The sequence below is a fragment of the Apodemus sylvaticus genome, chromosome 23 (assembly GCF_947179515.1).
Source record: "Apodemus sylvaticus chromosome 23, mApoSyl1.1, whole genome shotgun sequence".
In the NCBI taxonomy this organism is placed as follows: Eukaryota; Metazoa; Chordata; class Mammalia; order Rodentia; family Muridae; genus Apodemus; species Apodemus sylvaticus.
In genome coordinates, this window is record NC_067494.1 from 25,306,344 (window position 1) to 25,320,790 (window position 14,447).

At 41.8% G+C, this 14,447-nt stretch overlaps 1 long non-coding RNA gene across 1 annotated transcript; it reads left to right on the plus strand.

Annotated features, from left to right (window-relative positions):
- Nucleotides 1–10,939: 10,939 nt before the first annotated feature.
- Nucleotides 10,940–13,220, plus strand: LOC127673624 (uncharacterized). Its single transcript, XR_007975222.1, has 3 exons — nucleotides 10,940–11,068; nucleotides 12,648–12,716; nucleotides 13,059–13,220. It is a non-coding gene; the product is annotated as an uncharacterized LOC127673624 (long non-coding RNA).
- Nucleotides 13,221–14,447: the final 1,227 nt, after the last annotated feature.

Below are 14,447 nucleotides of genomic sequence, written 5' to 3' on the forward strand. Positions count from 1 at the left end.
TCATTACTACTCTAGTCAAAATATCCAGAAATTAGAAACAACTTGGATGCCTCTAAACAGAAGAATGTATAAAGGAAATGTGGAGTATTACTCAGCATTAAAAATCACCAAAAACAAAAAAATTGATAGTACTAGGAAAAGTCATGTAGATAGAGGTAACTCAGACCCACAAAGACAAATATGGTAGGTTTTTTGAAAATAGAGAAGAGACACCATGGGCTTAGGTGAGTCATGAGGGCTGGCCAATTGGGGTTAAGAGTGGCCCAGATGGAACATGGTGTATTAACCAGGGTTCTCTAGAGTCACAGAACTTATGGACTGTTTCTCTATATTAAGGGAATTTATTGTTATGACTTATAGTCTATAGTCCAACTAACCCAACAATGGGCAGTTACAGATGGGAAGTGTAAAAATCTAGTAGTTTCTTAGTCCCATGAGGCTAGTAATTTTAGCTGGTCTTCTGTATAAGCTGGAATCCTGAAGAAGTAGGTTCCAACGGACATGCTGGTAAGTAAGTGCAAGCAGGTGAAGAAGAGTGAATCTTCCTTTTCCCAATGTCGTTATGTAGGTCTCCAGCAGTAGCTGTGACCCAGATTAAAGTTATTTACCACCATGCCTGGATCTGGGATTTGCTTTGTCCTAGGCTGACCTTGACCTCAGAGATGTCCTTGCCTCAGTCTCCTGGGATTAAAGGTGTGTACTACCTTGTCTGGGCCTAAACTTTTCACGGTCACTATGTCTCAAGAAGATCTGGATCACAAGTGTGCCCTCTAATTCTGGATTGTAGTTCATTCCAGATATAGTCAAATTGACAACCAAAAATAGCCATTACAATCCACACCTTGTCAACTTGACACAAATAATACCTCATGTCCAAATGAAACAATAACCAGGTCACAAATACCCTAACATGATAGAACTCTTCCTCACACAATCACAAATGCATTGGTAAATTTAGAATAGGTCATTGTCTGTTGGGAACATTCTTTTAGTATCTCAACTTAAATACCAATTGATGTTAAAGAAATTGGAAGAAAGCACAATTATCTATACAAATTTGTTCTTAACAAAATAAAACAGAAGTATCTATATTCCTTTATAATCCTCATTTCTGAAACTTGCCATGTGGCCTTAGATGCTATTAATAAGTACCTTCCTCTACTACCCATTCTGTTTTTCCTTCATCCTCAGCAAGCACCTCAGCAGGCCTTGGCTCTTTCCTGGAGGATTGACCCATACCTTCATTGCTGATGGGTCTGCATCCTTTGTCATCCTGCTTGGATTAGGCTGTTGTAGTTTCCCATTAATTTTGTTCACAGGACATGGTAGTACTAAGAGACACCCTAAAGGATCTCCTGCACTCTAGACATAATCCTTCTTACTGCCATTGTAGAGAGGAAATCCAATTTCCCCATGGTGATCTGGATCTATCACCCCTCCTAACACTGTTATTCCTTTCTTAGTTTATTGGTTTAAGGGCATTAGAAGTCCAAAATGATCAGTGAGGAGTCTGAACTTTAAGTTCTGCCAATAGCAGAGACTAACACTGAGCCCCAAATATGGCACCCAGATATTAGCACTGAGCTAAAGATAACCAAGGATAATCCCCATCTCTGCTACCATGGCTAATTTGTTCCTGTGCCCATTGAGTAGTGACAGGGGTGGTGGGGAAAGAGGCTGACTGTCCATAGGACAAGTCATCTTATCCACTTGATTATTGAACTCCTCCTCAGCAGAAGTCACCTTTTAGTGAGCATTTACATGGGACACAAATATCTTCACATCCTTTGTCCATTTGAACAGATCTATCCACATACTTCTCCAGATGTCTTCCTCACCAATTTTCTAATCGTGATCTTTCCAAGTCCCTGACCATCCATCTAATCCACTGGCTACAGCCCATGAGTCAGTGAACAATCGTGCATCTGGCCATTTCTTCTTCCAAACAAGCCATAATATGTGTACAGCCCAAAGTTCTGCCCACTGTGAAGATTTCCCTTTACCAATATCTTTCAGGGTTGTCCTGGAAAGGGGTTGTAATGCTCTAGCTGTCCACTTCTGGGTGGTGCCTGGGTAACATGCAGAGCCATCAGTAAACCAGGTCCTAGTCTTCTCTTCTTCAGTCAGCCAGTCATAGGGAACACCCCATGAGACTATAGGCTCATGCTTGGCAGCAGATGGCTTTGTAACAGGGGTAGAAAACATAGGCATTTGAGCAACTTCTTCATGTAACTTGCTTGTCCCTTCAGGACCTGCTCTGGCCTGATCACGTATATACAACTTCCATTTGATAATAGACTGCTGCTGTGCACGTCCTACTTTATGACTTGGAGGGTTATGACTTGAGGTTATTGTTGGGAAAGTAGATTCTAATAGCTTAGAGGGTAGATATCTGCCTAGTGTCCTAGAGCACTAAAGGCTTATTATAAATATGAAAGTTTTGTGTCTTATCTGGGAACTGAATTATGAAAGGTGCATGCAGTAGAAACCCCTGATTGAAATTAAATATTCACTACAGCATCAATGATAACAATTATAGAACCACAGAGTTTAGGTGTAGAGCAAGACTTGGGGAGGGGGAAGGGTCAGATAAACCTCATGAGGAAAAGGAGATAGAATAGATAGTTATGGAAGGAGAAGAAGGGAGCTGGAAGAGGAGGATCAAAGCAGGGGAGAGAGATGAGAAGGAAGAGAGGAAGGGAGTTTGGGGAGAGACAGCTAAAATTAAAGGCCATTTGAGTGGTAGTATGGCTCAACTTTTATGCAGTAAAAGCTTCCTAAAATATATACATATACAAAGGCAATGTGAATGAAACCATATAATAAAGGGGGCATATATTCCCAAATGACAGCAAGGTCCCATTACTGGACTCAACACCTACACAATCCACTGAACATGGAGAAGCTGAGCTGGTGCCTGCACAGAGCCTTCATCCCTACTTTCTAGCATCTTTGGTACAGGTAGGTACTCTGCTCACTACCCAAGGAAAGTCACAAACACCAGCCCAGCCTAAAATCCTTTGACCAAGAATGATGTTCTGCCTGCAAGATATGCTAGTGTCATGGTGGCACAAACTTTCCGGATGTGACCAACCAATATCTGATTTGACCTGAGGCCCACTCCATGAGATAAAACCTAGGCTCAACACTGCTTGGATGACCAAGAACCTGAAATTAGAAAGCCCAGGGACTTAGGGCAAAAGCAAAATACTGTTGTTCTAAAAAACAGAAATAAAATAAATGACTTCTAATGACATCCTGCAGGACTCATGAATCAGGGCTTTGCTCAACCATCATCAGGGAAATTCCTCCTGCAGTAGGCAGGAACAAATGCAGAGACCCAAGCCAGACATTATGCAGAGAAAGAAGGACCTTGGAACACTCAAATCTAAGCACAATGTCTTCATAAAATGCCTCCTTCCAGGGCTCAAGGAACCCTGGTGAAGACTAGGAAGAAAACAGTGCAAGAGCCAGAGGGGAAGGAGGTAACCAAGGAAACAGAGCCGTCTAAATCGAAAAGACCAAAGCTCATATGAACTCAGAGACTGAAGCAGCATGCACACACATGCATGCACACACATGGCCTGCGCCAATCTGCACCAGATCCTCTGTGCATGTAATGTGGCTTCCAGTTCAATATTTGAGTGGGAACTGTGAGTGGAAATGGGTGGGTTTCTCATTCTTGTTCCTTCTCTTGAGCTTCCTTTGATGTGTAGTTTCTGTTTTATCATATTAGTGTATTACATTGTGTTTATTATATTAGTATCCCTTAGAAATGCATTTGTTTTCTAATGAGACAGAAAGGAGGTGGGGTCCAGAGGGGAGGTGGAGATACTGGGAGGAGTAAAGGGAAGGGAAAATGTAATCAAGATATATTATGTGAAAAATATGATATTTTCAATTAAAATTTGTACCTGTACTAGACCCTAAGAGAATTTTGACATCAAAATTCTTATGACCTCTGTCAGTCATAAGAGGCCACAATCAGTTCTGGGAGTCAGCCTAGATTACCAAAAATGACACAACTTTGTGTTCCTTTTATTATTCTTTTTCTCCTCATCTTCCTCCTCCCATCCATACAAGAACCATACAGTTAACATGGATGTTTTAGGCAAATCTAATATGTAAAGAGTATGCTTAAGGTATATATACACAAGCACACACACACACAGCTTACTATCTGAGTCCAAAATTGATTTCTTTTCAATTGAAAATATTCCTAGTGTCTAAAGTGTCAAGTTAGAGAACATAAGTCTATTGATGTCCTAAAAGCATAAGCCTATTGATGTCTTTATATAAAGATCAAGAGAGAAGGGCGGTTATGTTCTATGGAGGGGTGGTGAGGTATGGAGGAAGGTGATGTCTCAGTGGCCCATACTAAGACATCCCTTCCCCCTGAGGGAGCAGCCACAAGAAGGTATAGGATGGAATAGAGTTTATTCAGGGCATGGGGAGGGGGGGGTTAAGAGTGTAGTAGAGGCAGAGAAAGGAAGAGAGAGAGACAGAGAGAAGAGAGAGAGAAGAAGGAGGAGGAGGAGGAGGAGGAGGAGGAGGAGCCAGCCATGAGGTGGAGGGGGGGGAGGGAATGGGAAAGGGGAGAGAGAACAGAGCCAGAACAAGAAGGCAAGAGACCAAGAGATCAAAGAGAGGGGAGGGGGCAAGAAGCCAAGAAGCCCCTTTTATAGTGAGTGGGTCAGGACTACCTGGCTGTTGCCAGGTAACTGTAGGGTGGAGTTTAGACAGAATGCTAACCTATGATAAACATTATGGCTGAGGAGCAGCGTATGAAATACCCACACAAATGCATGTGCGACCATATGAATACACACACACACAGACACAGGGGGGGGCACACACACACACTTGATCACACACACCTATACATTCTTCTCTCTCTTTTTTTAAACCACACTCCTTTAACTCCAGAATCAGTTGTAGCTAACATTCCTGACTTCAACAGTCACTGTGTTGACCTATAGAAATCTTTTCTTACAAGCTAAATTATAAGTGGTGAAGCCTTAACTCATATGTTATTTTTATCTCTCTTGAGACAGCATTTTGATCTCTCTGTGTAGCCCAGGCTGGCTTCAAATTTAATGAGGGTCTGTTTCCATCTCCCAAGTGCTAGGATCACAGTCGTGTGCCATGTCAAAATTCCTGTTTAGAATCTGGGCTTTGTGTCAAGGTCTGCCTGTACTCCTAGCTACTTGGAAGGCTTCAAAACAAAGTTTTGGTGTTCAAGACCATCACTGGCTATAGATTGAGTTCAGTTGGGCCTCTGCAACTTTGTGAGTCTCTATCTCCAAATAAAAAGTGTGTAGCAAAAGAAATGGCGTAGAGGGGAAAACATCTCTTTAACTATTGAGTGGCTAGGTCTGTACTGTAATGCTAAATTCTGTATTGGAATGTCAAGATGCATATGACTGAACTCTTGACTTTACTGGCTTTTGTTGTGCAAACCTTGTTCCTTAATTTAAAACTATTGGTTAAATAAAAATAGTACAGCCCATTACTAGAGGGATTAGAGACAGGCAGATTTTGAGTTACCTGGTTGGGGGTAGCAGAGAGAGGAGACAGGAAGACAGGAGAGAAGGGAGGAGGTGGAGAAAGGAGAAAGACATCATGAGGGAGGTGGACCATGAACACGTGGTCAGGAGAAACAGCAAGTATGTGGGGGTAAATCTCAGGGGAAGTAGTCGGGCCTGCACCTAGAAAAGTAGATTAGGAGTAACCTCCCAGTAATTGTCAAAGCCAAATAAAATGGCTGTAGTTTGATGCTCATTCGTCTGTAAGCTAGCTAGGGATAAGTTTAAATTGGTTCAACTACAGTAGTTTTCTGTGAGAGTTTATTAGATTGCCTTTCCAAAACAACTGCTAGTTTATGACATAAATGACCTGGATGGAAAAGCTGTGAGTCAGGTAGTTGTTCGGTCTGTGAGACTGGCTGTCTCAGCATCCCTCTCTGGTCCCAGAGGATTCCTAGAATGCTCCTGGTCTTCAGTCTGTGTTGGAATCCTCAAGGTGTAGGTTCTAATCCCCCTGAAGGGATACACCGCAACAGGAGAGTTGAACTTGCTAGCAAGAGTAGTTAAGCAGGCAAAAAGCAAAATCCTTCTTCTTCCCTGTGCCCCTGTATGGGCTGCTACCATAGGAGTGGCCCAGATTTAGAATGAGTCTTCCCATATCAAATAATCTAATCAAGAAAATCCCTCCTGAGCTCTCCCAGCTCCTTGGGTTTTAGTTGATTCCAGATGTAGTCAAGTCTACAGTCATACTACCCTGAAAGTGCCCGGTCCCTTCTTACACACCTGTAGTCAAATTGACAAACAAGATTAGCTATCACAGTTGGTAAATCCAGTTTTGTAGGATGACTTTGCTCAGGGCCTATGGGTGGATGCGTAGAGGAGTGATAAGGACCCAGGCTCTATCAGCAGGAGCAAGGTGGCTGTACCGTCATCTCTGGATACTTCCCAGTATTGACCTTGGGCTAGACTTAGACTTCCTCTCTAGACCTCCTCCTTTCTGGACCTCCGCCCCTTCATCCAGATAACACAGAAGTTGGGGATCCCCAAGAAGGAAATGATAAAATCTAAACTACTAAGAATGAAGCAGAAAAAGAGGATGTGAGAGAGTTAGCGTCAGCTCGCCCTTCTTGCTCTTCAGGGAGAGAAAGATGGATGCCGTCTCAAGGTCTCATTGCTGTGAAGACACTCCATGACCACAGCAACTCTTCTAAAGGCAAGCATTTAACTGGGGCTGGCTTACAGTTTCAGAGGTTTAGTTCAGTATCACAATAATGGGACATGGCGGTGGGCAGGCAGACATGATGTTGGAGAAGGAGCTGAGACTTCTACATCTTGATCCGCAGGCAGCAACAGGAGGCTGTGTCATTCCAGACAAACTTATAAGACTTCCAAGCCTGCCTCAAAAGACACACCTTCTCCAATGGCCACACCTCCTCATAGTGCCACTCCCTATGAGGCAAGCATTCAAACACACAAGTCAAAGTTGGCCATTCCTATTCAAACTACCGTGAATACCTACTTTCAAAGAAACTGGTGTTTTTGGTGTTCCTGGAAGTAAGTAAAGATGACAGACAGATATGGGTTGAGGGCCACATAGTGGGAACTCAGTAAGTCAATATGCTACCTGCTCAGAAATGAGATTCTCCTGACTAGATATGTGGTAGTGTGTGTGTGTGTGTGTGTGTGTGTGTGTGTGTATGTCTATGTACACGCGCGTTTTCCAATTAAGTCTTTTATTTTTATTTACTATTTCGGGGAATTCTGGTAACAATGACTTCATCCACTTCCAGGCGGATGCATCTGATTTCTGGTGAGCGAGAAGCTTTTTTTTTTTTTGGGTATCGGCTTTGAACCTGGAGTTAAGAGGAGGGGCGGGGCGTTAATCCAGTGGCCACTGAGCTTTGCTCTTAGCTAGAAATCTGACATAGACTAGGATAGAAAATTAGAATCAGTACATCAAGGGAGACAGTGCAAGCATAAGTATTATTTTGGCCCAAAGGAGAGGGCTGTCAACGTTGTGCAGATGTGAACAGAGTGAGGGGGAGAGGGACACTCAGCTAGCCCTTACCGGGATGACATCAGCCCAGCCTGTAGCCACTGAAATAGCTCCCTGGGCTCATCCATGTGGGTCATGAACCCAACCTTGGAGAGACTGGTGTGCCACAGCAATACATTTTGTACAGTTAAGAGAGGAAATCCAGGCTGGAGAGATGGCTCAGCAGTTTAGAGCACTGACTGCTCTTCTGAAGGTCCTGGGTTCAAATCCCACATGGTGACTCATAACCATCTGTAAGGAGATCTGACATACAGTGTACTTACATATAATAATAAATAAATAAATATTTTTAAAAAGAGAGAGAGAGATGAAAGGAGAGGAGAGGCCATTGCTCGATTCCCCAAAATAGGGGAATGCAAGTCAGGAAAAGGGGAGGGGATTAGAAGGGGAGGGGCTAGGATAGAGGGTTTTTGGAGGGGTAACTCAGAAAAAGGGATACCATTTGAAGTGTAAATAAAGTAAATATCTAATAATAAAAAAAGATAGAGAGGAAATCCATACTTTGCTTAGAAATATTTCACAAGATTGAAAAAGAATTAAATAATTTTTTAAAACATTTTGTACTTTAGTTAAGATTTCATTGAATTTGAAAAATTATCTTATATAGGTGAGAGTGCTCCTGATTATTTTCACAAACTAATTCAACATTAGAATCATTTATTTTATATCTTTGAAAGGCATATTTTTAATTAAGGAACAAGTTACTCAGTATGTTCTTTCTAGTTGACTTTTCTTGCATATAGCAAAGAATATGTCAAAACTTTTCATTTCAACAAACGAATATGGTCCATACCCAGCCAATATCCTCTAATTTTATTTTCTCTCTAGTCATTTCTCCTCAGTGAGACTATAGAATCTTCAACTGGCAGATGTGTTGATGATGCCCTGTGTTAAATAAATACTTTTCATTTTTGTTTTGTTTTCTTTGAAATAGGATCTCACTATGTAACTCTGTCCTGAAGCCCACTATGTAGACCAGGCTGACCTAGAACTCAGAACTGAGGAGATACACCCACCTCTATCACTGGAGTGCAGTGATTAAAAGTTTATGTTACTATGGCCAGCTGATACTTTGCATTTTATTCTCCTCTGTGTGTTCATCATGGTACTGCCCTTGAAACATGTGAGGTTCCCTCTGCTAAATAAAACTTTACCTAATACAGTTAAAGCTACACTCAAAGCAGGCCCACATACAAGAAGTAGTATGCATCCTTAGGGAGTTGAATTGTTTTGTTCTTGATATCTGTCCTTTAAGACAATGGTTATTTCCCAACAATCAATGGTGTCGAAAAAGATTTTAGAGATTCCTGCTCTGGGCATCTAGTATGAAAAGCTCCCTCAAAAGTTACCTGAGGAGATTATCCCTTGACTAACTGGCAAAACAGTTCATAGTATGTTAAACTTTGATAAGCCGTAAGTGTAAAGATGAATTACTTCTGAGTGTGTGTGTGACCTTTCCTCCCTTGTGCCTATGGCAGGACAAGGGAGGTAATATCATGTGATGATCACTCCGATGAAAATGAGGAATATTTTTAACACTCCAGACTGCCTCCTATGTCCTTTTCCTGTCAATGCACCCCCAAACCAATCTGTATTCTAACTCCTGCCTCCAGAGACTAACTTTTGAGTAAAGAGACATGCTCACTTTTTTGTTTTTACAAGTGCCCACGTGCTAGGTATTGTTTAGTGGCTAGAAATAAAGCAAGAGCAAGGGAGATAAACATACGAGGTTATAAGAGGAAAGATGGGGAATAAATAAGGCAGATGATAAAAACTGTAAGAATAAACAAAGTCTTCAAGAGGCGATAGACTGGTTGTTGGTCCACGACTGGATGTGAGCAGCGGTTCCACAGAGTTTGACGTTTGGGCTAAGAACTAACTGGTGGAGAGCAGGGAGAGGCCATCAGGGAAAGGGAACTGAAAGTGCAAAAGCTCAAGACAGAAACAGCTCAGCACCATGAGGAACTGAGAGCCAGTGTGGCCAGGCTGAGGTAGGGGGAGAGAGAAAAGGCCCTGAGAGATGACCAAGGACTTAGACAGAGGCGAGCACAATTATTGGGTAGGCCACCTTCAAAGGAGAGGAAAAAAGAGGAAAGACATAGGGGATAATCACACACACACACACACACACACACACACGCACTTAATTATTTTAAAACAAGTTTTTCGCAGAAACAACCTTTAAAAACGTTGATAAACAGCAGAGGCTGCTGGGTATGGCTTACAACTAGGTGGCAAGTCAGGGAGGGAAAGATTCCAAAGCAGAGGACTTTGTGAAAACATAATTACATACACTGACTGTAACAAAGGGAAAATAGTTCTTCAGGTAGCAAGCCCTCCAGAATGTGGGTGCAATTCTTCACATTTTTCTAGGGCTAATTAGAGAGAGCTGGGAAACACGCAGTGCAGCCCACGGCCCTGCCAACCCATTGTGGGCACTTCTAATTTCAGATAAATGAAGCCCTTGGTTACCACCCCGGCTTCTCTTAGAACATCTATTGTATTATCAGAATAGATGAGCAAAAATAATAGCCTTGTGGGTATCTCTAAAGGGTACCTTTCTCTATGGCAAGATGAAATTCAAATCACATCACTGTGTTAATAAAACAACTCTAACTTTACTCTTCCGTAGTGTCCTCTTAAAACCTACCTTCTCTTTCTTCCTCCCTCCCTTCCTTCCTTCCTTCCTTCCTTCCTTCCTTCCTTCCTTCCTTCCTTCCTTCCTTCCTTCCTTTCTTTTCTTTGTGTGTGTGTGTGTGTGTTGATTGTTGTTTGGTTTGTTTGGGTTTCTTTTTTGGCATTTGCATGTAAAAATGTGATATATGACTGTGCACTAACTTAAATAGAGCACTAACATTCTCATGGATATGTAACTGTAGATCTCAGATAACTTAATCAGTTTGCATTTTTTTTTTTTAGCAAATACTATTTCTGGTCACATGGACACATGTAAATAAATTTAACAGTTATCTGCTAGAAGGTCAACTGACACCTTTAAAACTTGTCTTTTTATCAATTAAAACGCAATGTTTTACTAGGGGGAAAATAACAGCCCAATAAGCTAGTGCATAGTTAGAATACTAATTTCTGGGGATTGAACAGAGATGGCCCATATTTCAGTGCACTTGATGCTCTCTCAGAAGACACAGTGGTTTACTTCTTGCTGTCCATGTGACTTGTTTCCTCATCCTTGTTATGGGCAGAATAAGATCCCAGAAGATTGTTCAGAGGATAAAATGAATACATTCAGGTGGGCTTGAATTTCCTGTAGTCGCTATCATCATTATCATCATCATCATCAATCATCATCATCAATCATCGATATGTAACATACCTGTAATCCCAGCGCTGTGCAAAGGAGCCAGGGAGGATCCTGGGGCCCTATGGCCAGACAGCCCAGCTGCAAACTAAGCTTTAGGTAGTGATTTCAATTGAGGAAGAAATCCTGATGTCAACTTCCGGCCTCTGCAAGTACCTGTACCCTTACGTACGTATTCATGTACCCTACACACAAACACATACACAAAATACAAGCAAATTGTTATTTTGGGATAATACCTAGCACATAGGATGGAATGAACATGTACTAGCATCATGATGAAGATAACACAAATCCTTATCCAGTATGGTGGTATGAACAAGAATGGTCCCCAGAGACTCATGTGTTTGGATGCTTGGTCCATAGGGAGTGGCAATATTAGGAGGCGTGACCTTGTTGGAGGAAGTGTGTCACTGCTTGGACGGGCTTTGAGGTCTCCTATGATCAAGCTGCACTCAGTGTATATAGTTTCAGTATGGCTTACAGTTTCCTTTTGCTACCTGAAGATCAAAATGTAGAACACTTATCTCCTTCTCCTGCACCACACTTGCCTGGATACCAACATGCTTTTTGCCGTGACAATCAGGAACTAAATCTCTGAAACTGCAAGCCAGCCCTATTAATTGTTTTCCTTTATGAGAGTCACCATGGTCAGTGCCTCCTAATAGTAATAGAAAGCCTAAGACATCCTGTGATGGGCTCCCTGGGTAGTCTGTTTATTAAGCTGAACCCGTTCTTCCTTTCGGTCAGTATCTGAATTAATCGAGACTTTATCATCTAGAGGTCCTTCGAAACTGAACTGTCACCTTTCTTAGCAAAAAGGTCTTAAGATTTTCCAGTGTAGACATGTTTGTCTGCACACATTTTTGTTTTCCTTTTGATATCAGTGTAGTAAGAATCAAGTTGAGACATTTACATGCAGCCCCCTCGTTTTTTGTGAGCCCACACATGTGCACACTTCTATGCCAAAAAATACCAAAACAAATAAAGCCCCTCAAATTCTACAAGTGTTGCTAAAACTTGCTAAGGTTACCTGTAGTCAAAGATTCTGTGCTGTTTTATATAATGCCTGATTTGAATGAGTAACTCAAACTTGCTCACATTTAATTGGCACATGGAGAAAAGTTGTGCATTACTCTGAACTGTGATTTGTGTAGGTCATTTCCTTGTTCTCCCTGAGCTTTTAACAAATGCAAAATACCATGCACAATTAAGTAAGCCAGGCAAGCCAAATGAACTGTTGAGTGCATTTATAAATAGCAACAAAAATTATACTTCAGATGTTAACTGGTTTGTCCTGATTTAATAACGACTTACATCATTTGACAAATGAGATAAGACCTTCACCTTTAGCCTTTTGATCCAAACATCTTACAGTGGAAATGTGTTATTAACATCTAGTGTCTTGTCCCTGATGTGCCTGGGTGATCTCTGCCTCACTTCAAGCGGTCAGGGCTCCTGTGCCAAAAAAGCTCTCTCCTTACTGTCTTGATTGGCAGGAAGAAGGCTAAGAACCAAATGAACCATGAAGACACAGCTCTAGCTGTACAGAACCTTCTAGGTCAAGTTGGGCTCCTTTTCTTCATTTGGATTGTGAAGAAATTGCCACTACTAGGCTGGCTTTGTGTTTTGCACTTCCATCCTTAAAAATCCTGAGATCCCCGTACTTTTTAGAAAAGTGTGAATCTTGGTGGTTGCTTGGGACTCTTTCCAAGATGGTAATGATTTTATCACCCTTTTTCTTCAGGTACAGCAGTATGAAAAGGAAGCTGAGAGTGGTGTGCAAGATCCGAGTTTTAATACACAGGGAAAGAAGGTGTGCACTGTAATTCTTTATTGTTTCGTATAATACGCTAAGCAAAATGAGTCTCCCCTACACACACATACACACACACACACACACAGAGACAAAAGAAAAAACAAGGGCCAACAAGAAGAGTACAGATCACAACTGTAATCGGTTTTCTTGGTAGAAATGGAATGAGCTGAATCTGTCTCCCAAGATTTCTTACGTTGAAACCAAAGCCCTGTGTTTTGTAGTGGAGGTAGTAGAGTTATGGGAAGGCAATTGGGCAGGAGGGTGGGCTCCTCAGAAATGGGGATGTGCCCTTAACAGCCGAAGCCAGAGAACTAGCTTGCTGTCTTTCTACCATTCCAGGACAGGAGAAGTCAGTCCTCTGCAGCCAAGAGGGTTCTCACCAGAACCCATCAGTACTGGTGCCTGGGCACTTCATGTCTAACCTCCAGATCTATGAGAAATGAAATGGTTTTTGCTTACATGCCACTCAGTTTATGGAACTGCCTTACCGTGGCCAGAACAACCAGCATGATTTTAAAGGTGAAACTCAGTAGATGGAAATAAAATCCATGATTCTAGCGTCTAAGAGTCTGTGACCTACATTCTGCCTCAGGGCTGGTTACCTGTGCTAAGGCACCATTCGTCATTTCCTCACACCTTGCCCAGGCAAATCTCTCACACCTGGCTCTACCCCAGAATCCTTTCTGCCTCCCAGTTGTCCCACCTTCTATTCTACCCTTTCCTATAGGCCGCTGGCTTTTTGATTGACAGGTGTCGCATCCATACAACATATAAGACGTTCTATCTTAGACAACATAGTTTAGTTGGTTTTAATAGCATAGATAGATCTACTAAGTATGGGCACAACAGGTTCAAATATCAATGGTTGCCTCATTACTATGTTTATTACATTTAAAGAATAATTAAGAGTAAATTATCTCTTAAGAGTAAGATTATATTAGAGTAAGATTAAGAGTAAATTATCACTTAAGAGTAAGATACCCCATAGATGGGGTATCTTGGCATCTACCCCATCTATGAACCACTGGAGCACAAGAAGGGGATGTTCTGGCAAATCCAAAATTTCAGGCTCTCCATGACTTAGGGTCACAACAGGGTACCCAAGACAAGACTCAGTGAAAATCCAATAGTGATGGTATAGCAGAAGCCAAAGACCTCACACCAAACGAGTGACTCAGTCCTATGAACATTTGCAAGTAAAGATATTTGCACAAAATATTATAGTGTGGGACACACTGTGATATACAGCTTCCACAAGGAGATTTTTTTAAAATTTGGGTCTTTTGTTGTTATTGTTTTTATTTATTTTGTTTCTATTTTCTTTTTTTTAAATTTATTTATTTATTATATGTAAGTACACTGTAGCTGTTTGCAGACACACCAGAAGAGGTCATCTGATCTCATTACAGATGGTTGTGAGCCACCATGTGGTTAATGGGATTTGAACTGAGGATCTCCGGAAGAGCAGTCAGGGCTCTTAACCACTGAACCAACTCTCCAGGTCTCACTTCTGGACCTGCTTGCTCTGGTCTGTATTAGCTCTCATTACCAATGGTTGTGAGCCACCATGTGCTTTCTGGGATTTTAACTCAGGACCTCCGGAAGAGCACTTAGTGCTCTTAACCACTGAGCCATCTCTCCAGCCCCTTTTATTTCTTATTTTCTTTTGGATGGAGGTTGCAAGAGCTTGGGGCAGATACGAAGGGACAGGAGATGAGTGGGATTGGG